This window comes from Triturus cristatus, chromosome 7 (assembly GCF_964204655.1).
Source record: "Triturus cristatus chromosome 7, aTriCri1.1, whole genome shotgun sequence".
Lineage (NCBI taxonomy): Eukaryota > Metazoa > Chordata > Amphibia > Caudata > Salamandridae > Triturus > Triturus cristatus.
This window is the reverse complement of record NC_140590.1, coordinates 635,240,094-635,257,153: the sequence shown is the minus strand read 5'-3', so window position 1 is coordinate 635,257,153 and position 17,060 is coordinate 635,240,094. Positions and strand designations below refer to the sequence as shown.

Sequence of the window (17,060 nt, the reverse complement as noted above, 5' to 3'; positions counted from 1 at the left end):
GCTGCAGCCCTTATGGACCCTCTTTAGTACCCATGAACTAGGTACAAGGGTTACCACTTACAGGGATTCTAAAATGCGTGCCAATTGTGTTACAATCAGACTATTTTGCCTTGTTTTACGGAAAGAGCATTGGGGCCTGGTTAGCAGGGCCCAGTGCACATCATCTGAAAAACATCGGTACCAGTAGCAAAAGGTGGGGGTTACAATGGCAAAAAAGGGTCACTTTCCTACACAAATTAAACCGGATGAGACTTACCTTTCCTAAGAGTCTTCATTGTCTAAGTGGAAAAATCTGGAAAAGCCATCTGCATTGGCATGGTCAGTCCCAGGTCTGTTTTCCACTATATAGTCCATTCTCTGTTGGGAGATTAAACCATCTTAACTGTTTTGGATTTTCCCTATTCATTTGATCCAGTCATCTGCGAGGCCTGTGGTCAGTATGAACAAGAAGGGATTCCCAAACAGGTAGGGCCTCGACTTTTTCAGGGACCAAACCACAGCAAAGGCTTCTTCTCAATGGCACTCCAACGGTGTTCCCTGGGGAGTAACCTTCTGCTAATAAAAGCAACAGGCTGGTCCTGCCATCATCGTTGGTCTGGGATAGAACTACCCCTATACCATGTTCACAGGCATAAGTCTGCACAATTAACTGCTTTGTATAACCTGCAGCCCATAGAATGGGTGCTTCCTTCAGTGTGTCAAAAGCCTTTACAGCTCACTGTCCAGTATACTTTCTTTGGTTTCTTCTTGGAGGTCAGTTCAGTGACGGGTGCCATGCCCCTTCACAAACCTCCTGTATTATTCAGTCAAGACAAGGAATACCCTGACTTGAGTCTGGGTGGTTAAAGCTACCCAGTCCAGAATAGTCTGGATCTTGGGCTTCGAAGGTTGAACTTGACCTACACCTACAAGGTGTCCCTAGTATACAACAGATGCCTGCCCTATCTCAAACTTGCTTGCCCAGATAGTGGGTCCTGCATGTTGCAAAGCCTCAAGTCCATTTCCAAGGTAGATCATGTGATCCTGCCAAGTGGAACTATAGTCAGCATTATCATCAAGATTCGCTGTACTAAAAAACTCCAGCCGGCCAGGACTTTGTTCACCAGCCTTTGGAAGGTGGCAGTGGCATTCTTTAAGCCAAAGGGCATCACAGTTAGCTGGTAATGCCCATTTGGTGTGGAAAATACTGACCTCTCTTTTGTTCCTATTGTCAGCCCAATCTACCAGTACCCTGATGTCAAATCAAAAGTACTGAGAAACGTGGTTGCCCCTAACCCATCAGTGAGCTCATCTGATCTTGGAATGGGGTGTGCATCTGGCTTAGTGACAGCATTGTGACCTCTGCAGTTCACATAAATCCTCAGCTCTTTGGAAAGAGGTTCTAAGACCACTGGGCTGGCCCAGGGACACTCGGAGGGTTCAATCACCCCTCCTTTCAGCACCTTGTTGACTTCAGCTCAGATGTTTTTTTTAAGTTGGTCAGACTGCCTTTATATTTTGTTTTTGACAGGTCGGCTGTCCCCAGTGTCCACATCATGTGTTCACCAGGTTGTCTGACAAGGAGTCAAAGAAAAGAGCCCAGCATACTGCCTTAGGAGTTGCCTGCAGTGAGTCTGCTTTTGGTCAATACGTGTGTCTAAGAAGACATTTAACATACCGCAGAACCATCTTGAGGGTAGTTGGAGAGGAGGTCAGGGAGAGGTTTACTCTCTTCTTCCTGATCCTCATAAGTCACTGTCAGCATGGTCATATCAGTCCTGTCATGATAGATTTGTTGTTTTTGCTAAACCAGTTTTATTGAGGTATCCAGTTTAAACACCAACACAGTAGTAAAACATTTAAATGGGGCACACATACCATAGAGCATCCTGAAATATACAAGATCCAAGTTCCACCCGGAACAACACAATCGACACACAGTAAATATTGCATGAAAGTTTCGGGCGACAGAGAAGACAGTACATCATGTTAGGCCAACTGCCCAAGCCATTTTCCCCATACCTTGGCATGTTTCCGAGGGCATCCATATCCTTCGTAGACCATCCGCTCCTGCTAGGCGCTAAGTCCACTCCCCTCCTCCATTTGGCCATGGAGCAAGGCCACTGACTTATTGTCAGTGAAATTGCTCTCCCACCCTCACAGCTCCACCATCAAGTGAGGCCTGCCCCTGCACTCTTGAGTGTTGGTTCGAGGCCCTCCTCCACCCGCAGGTTTCCCTTCCTCTCGCTCCGCTTTCACTCGTTTTTCACTTGTTTTTTCTCTACCCTCATCTCTTCTACACTTTTTTGCATTTCTGCTGTTTTCTGTGGTTTTTCTGCGTCTTTTCTGCTTGATTTTCCCTTTTCCTTCCCTTTCACGCTCGGTTTACCCGCCGCTGCGGCCCCTCCCCACCAGCACAACCAAGTCAGCTCCCCTCCCCGCTCCTGCCTCCCAGCTGTCCAGCCCTCCCAGACCTCTACTTAATGGCGGCCACTTTGTGGCTGCGCAGCGGGCGCACCAAAGGCAAGCCCGTCTGCGCCCTTCCCCGACCGCGACCAGCGCCAGGAACCCTGGAACTCCCCCCGCCAATGCTACGACCCAGCAGCTCTCCACGCGCTCAACCCAGGCCGCAACAACAACTGCAAGCTAGCTTCGCCGGCCGACACCCACGGACCCTTCAGCTGTCACAGCTGCCGCCAAACCTACAGCACCGCCAGGATCACAGACCCTGCACAACCCAAATGCAAGAACACACCCCAGACGAAGACCCTGCAATGTCTCCTCCTCAACGTCCGATCACTCCACAAACACGTCACCGAAATCTGGGACCTCCTCGACAGCACCACCCCGGACGTAGCATTCTTCACAGAAACCTGGACCAACACCACCTCGGGACCGTACATCACCATCTCCATTCCCCAAGGGTACAAGATCTCCAGGAAGGAACGCCACACCCGCCCGGGAGGAGGAATCTCCATCGTCCACAAATCTACCCTCCGCCTGAGCACACTCCCCGACGAGCTCACAGACATGATGGAACATCTACACTTCAGGATAAAGACCAACCCTACAACCACCCTTTTAGGGTCTGTCATCTACTGATCCCCTGGACCCCGCCGACCGTTCGCCAACTCCATCACAGACATCATCTCCCCGCATGCCATCGCTTCCACCAACTACACCCTGCTGGGAGATCTCAACTTACACCTCAACAACCAACTAGACCCCAACACCACATCCCTCCTGGACAATCTCCACAACATTGGACTCGGCCAAATCGTAACCGAACCCACGCACTCAGCAGGACACACCCTTGACCCCCCCCCTTCACAACGGGAAACTCCATCACCTTCAGCCACACCACTGAACTCCCATGGACCGACCCTCGATACGTCCACTTCACCTTCAGAACACCCATCATCCACAGGCACCTGCTCCCACAAAGAAACCGGACCAGAATCACCGACGACCAGCTCACCTCCTCACTCAGCAACTCCACCCCAACCATCGTTAAAATGATGACCCCAACACAGCAGCCCGAGCCCTGCACAGATGGCTCTCCCACAGCGCCAACACCATAGCCCCCCTCAAGAAAAACAACAACACCCACGCCAAAAAAGCCAGATGGTTCGCCACCGAACTTCGAGAGTCCAGATGCACCTGCCGCCGCCTAGAAAAGACCTGGAGGGACACCAAATCCACAGAATCTCACAACAACTTCAAAGCCGACACCAATACCCACCACAAACTCATCAGAAAAACAAGCGATCGAAGACAGAATCCACGCTCACAACAGCAAAGAACTCTTCAACATCATCAAGGAGTTCGCCCAACCCACCAGCGAGTCGACTGACATCCCTTCCTCACAAGACCTCTGCGACAAACTCAGCACCTTCTTTTACCACAAAATCAAGAACATCTGACAACTTCAACATAGACAACCAACACACGGAACCCCCACCAACCACCCCCGACACCCCGAAGCCAACGCTTGACAGATGGACAGCCCTCACCACCGAAGACACACTGAAGATGATGAAGTCTATCCTCTCCGGGGCCCCCACGGACCCCTGCCCCCACCACATCTTCAAAAGAGCCACCATCACCATCGCTTCCATGCTCCGCCACACCATCAATCGCTCCCTAGCGACCGCCTCGTTCCCCGATGACTGGAAACACACCGAGGTCAACCCCCTCCTGAAGAAACCCTCGGCAGACCCCACCGACCTCAAAACTACAGACCCATCTCCCTGCTCCCGTTCCCTGGAAAGTCATTGAGAAAGCCATCAACCGCCAACTCGCCACATTCATCGAAGGGCACAACATCCTCGACTCCTTTCGATTCGGCTTCAGGAAAAATCACAGTACGGAATCCCCCCTCCTCGCTGCAACACACGACATCCGCACTCTACTGGACAAAGGAGAAACAGCAGCCCTCATCCTCCTCGACCTCTCAGCGGCATTCGACACAGTCTCCCACCACACCCTAAGACGCAGACTTCACGACCCAGGGATCCAGGACAATGCCCTCGACTTGATCAGCTCCTTCCTCTCGGACCCTACACCAACCACCCGCTGAGTCCCTCAGGGGTCCTCCCTCAGCCCGACGCTCTTCAACGTCAACATGGCTCCGCTCGCCCCATCGTCAGAACCTATGGTCTCAACATTGTGTCATACGCAGACGACACCCAACTCATCCTCTCCCTATCCAACGAACCCAACACCGCCAGACACAAATTTCGAGAAGGCATGGAAGCCGTCTCCAAATGGATGAGAAACAGCTGCCTGCAACTAAACACCAACAAGACGGAGGTACTCATCATAGGCCCATACCCCGACGCCTGAAACGACACCTCAGAAACCCGACCACCCCCACGGAACACTCGCACAACCTGGGAATCATCCTGGACTCCGAGCTCTAAATGGACTGCCAGATCAACTCTGTCTCGTCCTCCTGCTTCCACACCCTCCGCCTCCTACGTAAGACCTTCAAATGGATCCCCCCCCTGAACACAGAAAGACCGTCACTCTCGCCCTGGTCACCAGCAGACTCGACTACGGCAACGCACTCTACGCTGGAATAAACAAAAACCTAACCCGCAAGCTACAGAACATCCAGAACGCCGCCGCAAGACTGGTCCTCAGCCTGCCAAAACACTGCCTCATTTCCCAGCACCTGCGCACACTCCACTGGCTCCCCATCGAGGCAAGAGTCACCTTCAAGATGCTCACCAACGCACACAAAGCCCTCCACGACACCGGACCAGCATATATGAACAGCCAACTCAAATTCCATGCACTCCAAAGTACCCTGCGATCAACCCAGCTCTCCTACGCAGTGGTCCCACGCACCAGAAAAAACTAATCGGGAGGCCGCTCCTTCTTTCCTTGCGGCTGGGGCCTGGAACGCCCTTCCGCTACACCTCAGACAGACGTCGCTCCCCATCTTCGCAACTGAACTTAAGACCTGGCTCTACGTCGGACCACCTCTTGATGGACTGGAACCTGCACCCCCCCCCCCCCCCGCCCCCCACCCCCCTCCCCAGCGCCTTGAGACCCTTACGGGTGAGTAGTTGTGTAGGAAAGTGGGGCTCTGTTGCAGTAACCCCCCCAATTTTTGCCAGACTACTGATGCACTTTTTCTTGGTGTGCCCTGGGTCCCTGCCAATCCGGTTCCCTGGGCCTGTGTTCTTTCCCCAAAACAAACCCAATTGGCATCTCTGGCCACATGTCAGCCCCTGGTAAATGATACCACAGGTACCCAAGGCACTGTGACCAGAGAAGGCCTCGAATGGCTGCAGCACTTGTTGTGCCTCCCTTAGAGGTCCTGTACCCTGACACTCACACACTGCCTTTGCAGGCTACGTGGCTTGGTGCAGAACAAAGTGAAGAGTCGACATGGCACTCTTCCCTGTGTGCCATGCCCACAAACACACTGCCCTGGCATACCTCAGTCACCCTTTCTAGCTAAGTGCCCTATGCCAGTGGTGAGGGTACAGGTGCATGAGCCCTGTACCCCTACAGTGCCCAAGTCCATTCCTGGGCACTGTAAGTACAGTGCTGCCATTCAGAGTATATGGTGCTGGGAGGTTGTCATTATGAACTCCACAGCACCATAATGACTACACTGAAGACTGGGAAGTTTGGTATCACACTTCACAGCACATTAAACCCACACTAATGCCAGTGTGGATTTAATGTAAAATGTACAACAGAGGGGATCTTAGATATGCCACCTGAAACTCGACCAACTCCTAGTGATCTGACTGAGTGGCTTTGAGTCTCTCTGAAGTTAATCCTGTCCACTTCACTGGTGAGTCCAAATCCCTCAAGCAGGGTATCCTTCGTGAGGTCATAGAACTCTGCCTCTTCTTCATTAAGTGTCAGAACTCTATCCCTCTACTTGACTGAGAAAAGTTCCCAGGGTGGAGCACCCCAATATTTTTGATTGAGCTTTATTATTTTACAGGTCCTCTCTAAGGGTGTAAACCATTTTGTGATATCAGCACCCTCAACATATTTTGAGACAATCCCTTTGGGGATTATGGGAATCAGAAGTTTCCATTCTCTCCCTATTTACTTTATTTCTGCCACCATTTATTGGTGCTAGACCCATCTCAGCCCTTTCTCTTTGTATGGCCAAGATTTTAGCCTCAATGGCTACTCTTCTTGCTATTCTCTCCAGCTCTTGGTCTGGATCTTCTAGTTGTTCGATGGGCCTGGCCTACGTCCAGGTACAGTTTTTGGGAAGAGGTTCCTATTCTATTCCTCTTCCTTCGGGGTATTGAGCTATCCTCCGCTGTTGTCAGTCTCATCTTAACACGACCGGGTCATCTTCTATGTTGTTAATGTTTTCCTTTCTTGCCTGTGCTCTATCAAACTCATCAGGCAACTCCTGGAGTTGTGCCTTGGGTAGTTTAGGCCCAGCTGCAATTTTGCAAGCCTTACAGAGGTTCTCTAACTGCTTCAAACTAAGTTGCAGATAAGAGGTTAAGTTGAGTTCCTCAACTCTCTTCTCTGAGGCTGACATGTTTAGTGTAGTTAGGACATTTTACTAAAGTCAATCTGGATTTCTTAGTGGAGTCACTTATTAACAGAGTAGTACAGCAAATGCAAATTCTGGTATCCCGCCGCTGCACCATCAATGTAAGAAGCTGGCTCTTTATATAATGTGCGAAAATGAGGTGCCCTGTTTTGAGAGTCCAGGGATCCCTTACTAGTGTACAGGGGCTTACTTTAAGAATCATCCCAAGGTGCTCTGTGGTATTGTGGTCGAGCAGCCGTAGGCTTACCAGAGGGGAAACGGCCTTAATAACAAAATTATAACGAGTGGGCTTAACAACGAATCCTAAACAACTACCTGTACCTTAACCACGACCTTCTAAACCACTACCTCCTAAACCACTACTGGACCTGAACCACGACCTCCTAAACCAATAATTAAGTAACTGTCTGTTTTCAATTTTGTAAGAAAGTTAAAGATATAATTTTTATTTTTATTGATTTGAACATTTCCTTATTTTAATTATGCTGCCGTTATAAGACTGTTTTAATTTACCTTGTGTAGCCAGTAGATGGCACTGTAGGTTTGTTTTTTCACTGATGCGATGCTGAGCTGTGCTCGATGCGACTGTTCTCTGTAGGCCTTTTTTAGGTGTCGCCTGACCCAGCGCATGCGCTGGTCTGGGGAGACTTTTTGTGAGGGCTCAAAGTGCTACCATGGCCATCCTAGAGCTACAGTGCATGTGCGAGGGCCGCTTTGATGTTTGATCGCGATCACTTTCATGGCTGCGATGATGTTTTCTGTGAGCCAATGCTTTTTTTTCCTGTTTATTACTTCTATGTAGTAATGGTGGCACCCGTGCTTTAGCTTAAACATCTTAGGCTAAAGTCGGGTGCTGAGATTGCTTCAAAAGTAGAAAAATAGACAATTCTTTATTTTTGAAGCAATCTCGGCACCCGACTTTAGCTTAAGATGTTTAAGCTAAAGCACGGGTTCCGCCATTACTACAGAGCAGTAATAAACAGAAACAAGCATTGGCATAGCCAATAGGTCTCGCTTTTGGGACCTTATTTAGTTATGCAACTGTTGCATGGCTAAACACTTATAAGGTCCCAAAAGCAAGACCTATTGGCTATGCCAATGCTTGTTTATTTTATGTTTTATTCAAGTCAATTCTTATTGAAAATGAAAATATGTTCTGGAATCCGATTTTTTAAAATTGTATATACTGTGAGAGCTTGTTTTTTTTGTTTTTTTTTGTTTTTTTAGTCGCTTTAAATAGTGCATTTTGTGTAATTTTTCCGTTTGTCATACAGCCATTTTAGTTAGCATTCTAGTGTGTCAATACTGTGAAAACAGATGTTGGACTTATGTTTCACAGTTCTCTACCGTCCATTACTGTCTCTTTGCAAGTTCGTCTGTATTTTTTTTAATAAACTATTTGATTGCTAATTTCAAAATTCTTTACTAAAAATAGTTTTCAATAGAAGTGTTGTTTAATTTAATTTCATTCTTTTGTTCATGTTTTTGTTCATGTTTCAATCGTGCATTGTTTTGAACGTAGTGGAGTATTCCGGTTATATGGCAATAGATTAATTTTTGTGGTTCAGTAAGTCGTGGTTCAATACATAGTGGTTAGGCTTTTTTCGTTGTGTAGCCTTCATTGTTTAGACACTAGTTATTTAAGTGGTGGTAGTTTAATCAGAGGGCAGTGTTAGGCATTTGTTGCACACAGAGTCAATAAATATGAGACAATCAAGCGATCCGACACCAATTTATTAAAATACAGCAGATTTTTATATTAATTTAGACAAGATCTTCTAGTACTTAATGAGTTCAGGATTTTTAGAAACACAGAAAATACAGCTGTCCGGTTTGAGGCATGAGCCTCGAACACGGTAATGTTATCTTATAGGAGAAACATACACTGCATAGAAGCCCCGCAGGTGTTAGCCCAAAAGTCAAGCCTCGAAGGACAAGCTGCCTTTGAAGGGCAAATGGGTAAAAATTTAGATGAGGGGCCTTGTTTATTGTTTAGGCAGACAGGCTGGAACTGAGGACAGGAGAAGAGAAGCCAGTTGTTCAACCGGTTTTTCCAGGGGCAATTAGCCCCTTGGTAGCCACACCTCTGGGGTTGGGCTAGGGTGCTGTGTGTCAAGAGAGGAGTCTCACCATCTTGGGGATAGGCAGAATGGTGCATCCTGGGATAGCCAATGTCACTCTTACCACAAAGTGGTCATCAGGAGTGAGGGAACCTGGCAGCCCGTTGGCTACCTACTGCATGCTGCCCTGAGGGCATTTTCTGAAAATAAATAATGCACCCCTGGCATCCAGAACTCCAATCTTGATCGACTCTGAAGAAGGACAGAAGAAAGACTGCCCTGCTGCACCGAGGGACAAGGAAAGAGAGGCTGCACCGACGAGGACTGCACCTGTTGCACCTGGTAGTTCGCGAAGAGAGGGACTGTACCTGCTCTGTGCTGCTCAGTGAGACGCTGTCTGCAAATCCCAGTCAAGCCAAGAGAACTGTCAGGTCCAGCTGACTGGCCTTCTGTTCGCAGCACAGGGACACAACAACTGATGAATCCTGCTGGGGCAAGTTCAAGCCGCTACCACCACCGCCGTGCAGCACTAAGGACCAAGACCCAACGCACCTGCGTTCGCTGAGCACGAAAGTGCTGTCAGAGTTGCTGGGATCCTCCGAAGGAAAGTTATCGACCCAGGAAGGATTGGCCTGTGACCGTGACAACCGGCGACTGGTAGTCAAGTGGCAACTAGACTCCGGCCAGACCGGAGGAGACTTCATGGGACGTTAACCCTGCAACCAGGACCCCCTCATCTCCTTTGTGGACCAAGGAATCTTTGCAGGAAGACCCCGTCGACCACGTAACATCCACAGCAACCTTATAGCATCTTCAGCATTCTTCATCCCTTGCATCAGGACCACTCCTTAGGAATTCATTGCAACGCAGAAAAAGACTGCTACTTCTGTGAACATAGCTATTCTTGAGGACCTTGCTGGTCCCCCTGACTATCTCCCTGCCGAAGTTGGTAGCTCCAAGAACCTCTAACCGACTGCTTTGACACTTACCCAAGTTTTCTTTGAAAAAGTTCTTAAGTATTCAGTTTGTTGACTTTCCCTGGGGCTTTTTACGGTTGAGTTAAATTGCTTTGATTTAATATTGCCTGTAAAATCTATATCTCCGGAACCCTCCAGTGGATCTTTTTCAGTCTGGTGTCTAAAATCTTATAAAAATACAGCCTGTTTATTAATTGGTGTCTGATTTCTCAATTGTTGTGGTGCTGTTTAAATGCTTAGCATGTGTTCATCTATAAGCCTTGCTGCTCAGTGCCACAGCTAACCATGGCTGATCCGAGGATTTTACATCGGAGCATATTGGACCTAAAGGGGTTGGTAAGTGTATTACACAATGAGGTTGCACAACCACACCATGTAATAGACCCCATTTCCTCACAACTTGACTTTGCAAAGCTTTCAGTTCTCTTCAACGTATCAATGTAGAGAACGCATGAAATAAAGTGATCAAGACATTCATTTACACAACACTGATTCTCACAAGGAAATATATTGGTTGTTTCACTTGTGTAGGAAGATGGGTTCCTGTTGTGGTAACCTACCCCCCCCCCCCGTCCACTCCCCCCACACTTTTTGCCAGAGTTCTGATGTATTTTGACTTGATGTGCCCTGGGTCCCTGCCATTCAGGTTCTCAGGGCCTGTGTTCTTTCTCAAAGTTGTACCTTTGTGCCCCCAATTGACATCTCTCTTCCACATGTAAGTTCCTTGTAAAAGGTACCATGGGTACTGTGACCAGGCAAGCCCTCTAAGGGCTGCAGCACATATTGTGCAACCCTTAGAGGTCCTGTACCTTAACACGCACGCACACACGCATGCACACACGCACACACACACGCATGCACACACACGCGCACACACACACACACACATACATGCGCACACACGCACACACACTCTACCATTGCAGACTGCATCTTATGGTGCAGAGAAAACTGAAGAGTCGACATGGCACACATACTTGTGTGCCATGCCTGCAACCCTCTCCCTATGGTATAGGTAAGACACCCCTCGAGCTGGGTGCACTACATGACTGGTGTGGGTACAGTTGCATGAGCGCTATACCTCTACAGTATCTAAGTCCATTCTTAGACATTGTAAGTGCAGTAAAGCCATAAAGAGTATATGGTCTGGGAGTTTGTCATTACGAACTCCACAGCACCATAATGGCTTTACTGAATTCTAGGAAGTTTGGTAGCAAACCTATCAGCATAATAAACCTACACTGATTTCAGGGTGGCTTCTTAAAGATGCCCCCTGAAAAACAGCCAGCCTCTGGTAGGTTCCTAACTGGTAAACACCAGCCTGCCACCATTAGACATGTTTCTGGATCCCTGGGGTGGGTGCGATCCATGGGCCCAGAAACAAAGCCTTTTCTCTGCATAGGTTTTCAAACCTCCACCAGGTCAGAAAGAGCCACCTGTGGCAGGGGACTTTCAAAGGCCTTGCTGCCTTTGTAACAAGACTATCCTAGAGCAGGCCCCCTTTTTGGCAGGAAGACAGGTGAGAAAAATTAGATCAGCCCAGAAGATGTGACCACCTCTGCCAACCCCACCCCTCAGGTGAGGGAGGCGAGGTAAAGCCCACTCTTCAGTGCCCGCCCTCCTATCAGGATTAGGAATTGTGCCCACTCCCCCTAGTGGGGTGAGCACACCAAGGTTGTAGTCACTGTGAGGTCAGTTGCCCATTGGCTACTAACCTCGAGACCCCTAAAATGTCCCCTATATACAGTATTTAGGGGGCAGCCCTGAACCAAGAAGGCAGATTCCCACAACCTACGAAGGAGGACTAAAAAAGACGCCCAGCAGAGGAGACTGCGGAGAAGAAATAGCTTGGCCCCAGCCCTACCGGCCCATCTGCAGTTTCCAGAGATCCTGCGCCAAAAGTCGCCTTGTCCTGCAGCCAACGATCTCCAGACCGTAGGTTGACCCCTTCAGGACTACTCGAAGCCACCTGCAGCCTCTGCACAGACACCCCCTCAACCGTGAGTGGCCCGGTAAGGTGAACTGCGACCTCAAAAGACACCCCTGCATCCGGCTGCCCTGCACCCTGAGTAAAGAACCCGAGGTGGACCTACATCCGTGATCCCTCCAACTTACCTGCCCAGCTGTTGGTTTCTCCCGGAAGACTTCCTGGACCAAGCCTGCAGCCAAAATCCAAAAACTGCAACTACCATTGGAAACAGGGCACTCGACACCAAATCAGCACTCTGCACCCGGCCACCCCTGTGGGTGTACCTTGTGTGCTAACTCTGATCTACCTTTGTCCTCAGCTAAACCCTTGGAGCTTTGGTCCCACATCCAAGTGGCGTGCCCGAGAGCAGCCATCATCCAGAGGCCCTCTATCCCCCATTGTATAACATTGGGCCTCAGCACCCGGCTGCCCTAGTGCCACTGAAGGTGCTTTTTGAGTGCATCCTTGACCCTGGGGAACCCTTGTTCTAACCCCAGAAACTCACCCCTCAAGACTGTTTACTTACCTGCAAAATGATAACCCTATTTTCCTCCATAGGATTGCATTGTCGAAGTGTGGAGGGTGTTTTGTAGGGGATCCTAAAAAACTGTGTTGTTTTACTTACCTTTTATCTATGTAATGTCTCAGTGTGATATGTAGGCATATCACACTGAGTGGAAACAGTAATCTGAAAAGTAATCAAAAAAGTAATTTAAAGTAACTGCAAAGTAACTTTAACTATTTCTGAACAATTGACTTCCCTGTAACAAAGCAAACTGCATTCAGCTGCATTCAACTGTATTATTATAGAAAAGTACTATTTTACTTACCTGCACCACATCCTGCTTGGTTCAAAAAAATTAAATACAACAAAGAAATATTTTTGTACAAAACAATTGGCCAGAGTTGAGTCTTTGAGTGTGTGCAATCATTTCTTGCCCGAGTGTGTGCAATAAATGCTTAACACTACCCTTTGATAAAACTTTACTGCTCGCCCACAATACCAGAATTAGAGAGTAGGTATTATCTACTTTAACCTCTGTAAGCCTTTGAGGATCCACTGGACTCTGTGCACACTATACCTTACTTTGGTATAGTATATACAGAGCCCGCTTCCTACACTATTTAGGTCCTCTATTATCTGTGTTTTAATTCGTGGGCAATTGACGGTCCACGTTTTCACATCCCTAGTGATATATGCCCCCAAATATTTAATTGAAGTTTTATCCCACTGCATTGGGTGAAGTCTGCAGTTGTTTCCCCCTTTTACCTGGGATACATATATTCATTATCTGACTTGTCCTCATTAATTTTAAAGTAAAGCCCTTGCTTCCTCAGTCCCCCAAGCACTCCATGATCCTCAGCAAGGAATTCTCAGGCTCCATTAATGTGATGTGTACAAAGTCAACAAATGGCTTATTATGTGTTCTTTTCCAAACCAAACCGTCTTGATAGAAGGATGGGACCTTATGTGTTGTGCAAGAGGGCTCGATTTCTAGGGGAAAAATTATGGGCACAGGGGGCAGCCTTGCATCGTGCTTCTATGTAATGTGAACTTTTTGGTTTAGAGATGCCATTAATTTTTATTCTGGCATCCCATTGTGCATAACAAGCTAGAATCCAGTTTCTTATATTTGGACCCAGGTTTACTCTGTACAGCATTGCTTTGAGGAAGTCCCAGCTCACCCTGCCAAATACCTTCATATCTCTATAACATGGACTATATTTCCTACATTTTCCGCACCCTGCCTGTCTTTAAGAAAGCCCACCTGGTCCGTTTCCATCAGAGTGGGCAAGCCCTTGTTTAGGCGTTTCACTATGACTTTTGTAAAGATCTATGTCCTTATTTAAATGGCTTTTGGGCTGTAGGATTTGCAATATTCAATTGTTTTTCCTGGTTTTGTGATCACCACATTCTCCGCTTCCCTCATAGAAGTGATGCTCATTATTTATCTGAAAGAGTTAAACAGCTAAACAAAGGGGCCAAACGAGCAGTACAAAATCTGGAAGAAAGTCTATGCTATCAAATCCATGCAAACTATCAAGGCTTTTGGCTTGGATGGTGAGTCCGTCTGCGCTAGGAACTTTGTTGGCTTGCATAGATTTGATAGCATAGAATACTTCCTGTGTGGAGAAAGACATGTTCAATTCTACTTTGCAGTCCAGGGGTATAGATTATATAAGAGTCTATTAAAAAAAGATAAAATATCTTCCGGTTTCTCCTGCCTGAAATGTATAGAGTCCTTGTATATGTCTAGAAATAGTTATTTTTAAAATTGTTTGTTGGTCGTTTCCACCCTACTCTATAGCCATTATTATGCTGTTACCTCATCCATTTTGCTCTCAATTTGTCTGCAACTAGAATATCAGCTTTGTTGCTTTTCTCATAGAACCTTTGCTTCAATCTTAGCATGATCATGTGTGCCTTGCTAAATCTATGATCTCTCATTTGTCGTCGTAGTTGCCTCCTTTCTCTTTCTATGGATGGATAGAGTTTATGCTCCCTCTTTGCTTTTCCTATTTTTGTTGAGTGCTTTTGTCCCCTCATGTGCCTCTCTTCGTAATTTAGCCATTAACGGGATGGCAGCCCCTCTAAAGGTGGTTTTAAAACTGTCCCAGTTAGTGCCCTAGGACATGGGTTTGGATTGTCATTGCTAAAACAGTCCCATATATTTTGGCTGAGCTTTTCTCAGTTTACACGGACTTTTGATGTGTGGCTGATAATTCCTCCTTCTTTTGGTGGAGGAGAGTCCCTGTCAATTCTACGCCTACCTCCTTATGATTGGACATGCTCCCGTGCCATTTTTGCCCCCGCAGTTCTTGTTTTTAGAACAGCATCTTGTAGAACCTTAGAGATGAAGATTGTATCACAATTCATTTCTTCTCCCATGTACTTCTATACATGGGAGAGGAACTAGTAGTCTCACTGCACTGGATTAAAATACCTCTAAACACCCATGGACCATATATTTGCTTATAGGCACTTGAAAGAGCGTTGGTGGAGTGAGTGGTATTTAAAGTTCTATTTATTTTGGGGCTCTAGGTTATTTTCACTTCTCCCAAAGATCCAGTCCCAGTAGCAGTGCGGCCTGTGGCTCCCAGCGACCAGACACTGACAGATGCAGTTAATGTACCAGGATCTGACATTAAGGCCTCAGTCTCTCCAGGCCTTTCCGTAGTTCCCCATGCTGGGATCGGACCCTTGTGAGTTCCTCAACACCATATTTGACCCTTTCATACAGGCCAGGTTCCCTGCTCGAGGTCCTTTGGGCCCCACAGGACCTTTATGGGTGCCATGTCTTTCCACCAACAGGCTTTCCCTCTGCACCGTTTACCACATTTTTTTTCTCATGCCTTCTATACCAGTGCCTCCAAAGGGCACCGATAATGGTTTCATCTACAATGCCCACTTTAAGGTTTCACTCAGCACGGTTTACCACCTTTTTTTTTTCTTACCTTCTATAGCAGTGTCTTCAACTGCACCAATTGCGACACCCGCTTCAGCTCTGCCCTTGGTGCCGGCACCATTATCTCATAAGTCGGCTTCGGCACCACAATAGCACTCTTCATCAAACCAAACCTCAAGCATTCCTTTGATAAGACCCCATAGGGAAGCTCCAAGGTTGTTGGAAGAGGAACAGTTTTGAGGGCAGTCTTCATAGTATGACAGAAGCCATGCTCTTTTTGGAATGGACTGTGATCCTTTGGAGGAGGATCCTGAGGCGGTCCTTCTTGTTTCAGCCATGGATCCTGATTACCTAGCTGTGGTAGAGGCTAGTGGTATTGATACCTCTCCAGAACTAGACTAAGACACTACTATGGGACCCATGCCGCTGAATGTCATCCCATATCGTTCCATCATCAGGAAAGCTTTGCTTGAACTTCTTTGCCCTCTTTTCAGATAAAGTCGAAACATCTCAGTGAAAGTCCTTCAGCCTTTAACACAGGTTTCTGAACCATTACTGCTCTTGAGTGAAGCCCTCCTGGAACCTATTTGGCGGCCTGGGAAAAACCAACCACTTCAACAAAAGTCAACAGGGTTGTAGCCTGACACTATCACCATGTCCCTCGTGACCCATCTTCTTGAACTTGTCATCCCTAACTGGCGAGTCTAGTTATCCTCGTGCTCTAGTATGCAGGCTTCTGGGGCATTTTCCACAGCTTCTGCCGATGGAGAATCTTGAGAAATTAGGACCCTTTAGCAAGAAACTGTTTTCAGCTGGTAGTCTGGTATTCAAGTCACTCATTGGAACCTTCATTATGTGCCGTTACACCCATACCCTATGCAGTATGGCCGGCATGGTAGCGGCAAACCTACCTGAACATTTGCAGCCTCACTTCAAAGAACTCCTGAAGAATTGGCCTGGCAGCAGCACAAGAAAAAATTAACTCCATACTGGATACCTCCGACTCTGTGGTGAGATTCCTGGGCACTTCTATTGCCGTTGCTGTCATGCCTAGCTCCTCACATTTGGGTTCTCTGCAGACATCCAGTTATCCTTTATGGACGTAGCATTTAATGGACCCAAGCTATTTAGAAACAATGTGGTGCCAGCTCTTGAGAGATTGAAGGGAAAGCAGAGCAACGGCGAGAACCCTTGGGTTGCAGTCTCCTCAGCAGAACTACAGGCAGTTTTACAAGCTTTGGTGAGTTGCAACAGGTTAAAGTTTTGTCAACCGACAGGCCTGTCAGCCTAAAAATTCTCTCTCCAGGCAGTATAGATGCTGTGGTAAAGGGAGAGCACATCCGTCCCTCCCTTCCACTTCCTCTACTGATCCTCCCAGGTAGCAGCTCTAGTTCTAACTTGTCTAGCCACAGTGTTTCTGTGGGAAGCCAGGTGTCCTCCTTTCCACAGGCCTGGAATGCCATTGCTAGATACCAGTGGATCATTCAAATTATGAAAAGGGCTATACACTCACCATACAGCAGACCGCTCCCAGCATCCGCACTCCCCCAATTTATCAGACGAAGATCAGCTACAACAAGAGTTGGAGATCCAGTTGTATAAAAGAGGAGTGAAGCTGGTGCC

The 17,060-nt window shown here is 47.5% G+C and overlaps 1 protein-coding gene across 5 annotated transcripts in view; it reads left to right on the top strand.

The window, feature by feature from the left end:
* Positions 1–17,060, top strand: part of BPTF (bromodomain PHD finger transcription factor) — a 1,440,172-nt gene that overhangs the window by 239,256 nt on the left and 1,183,856 nt on the right. The gene's annotated exons all lie outside the window — the stretch shown is intronic.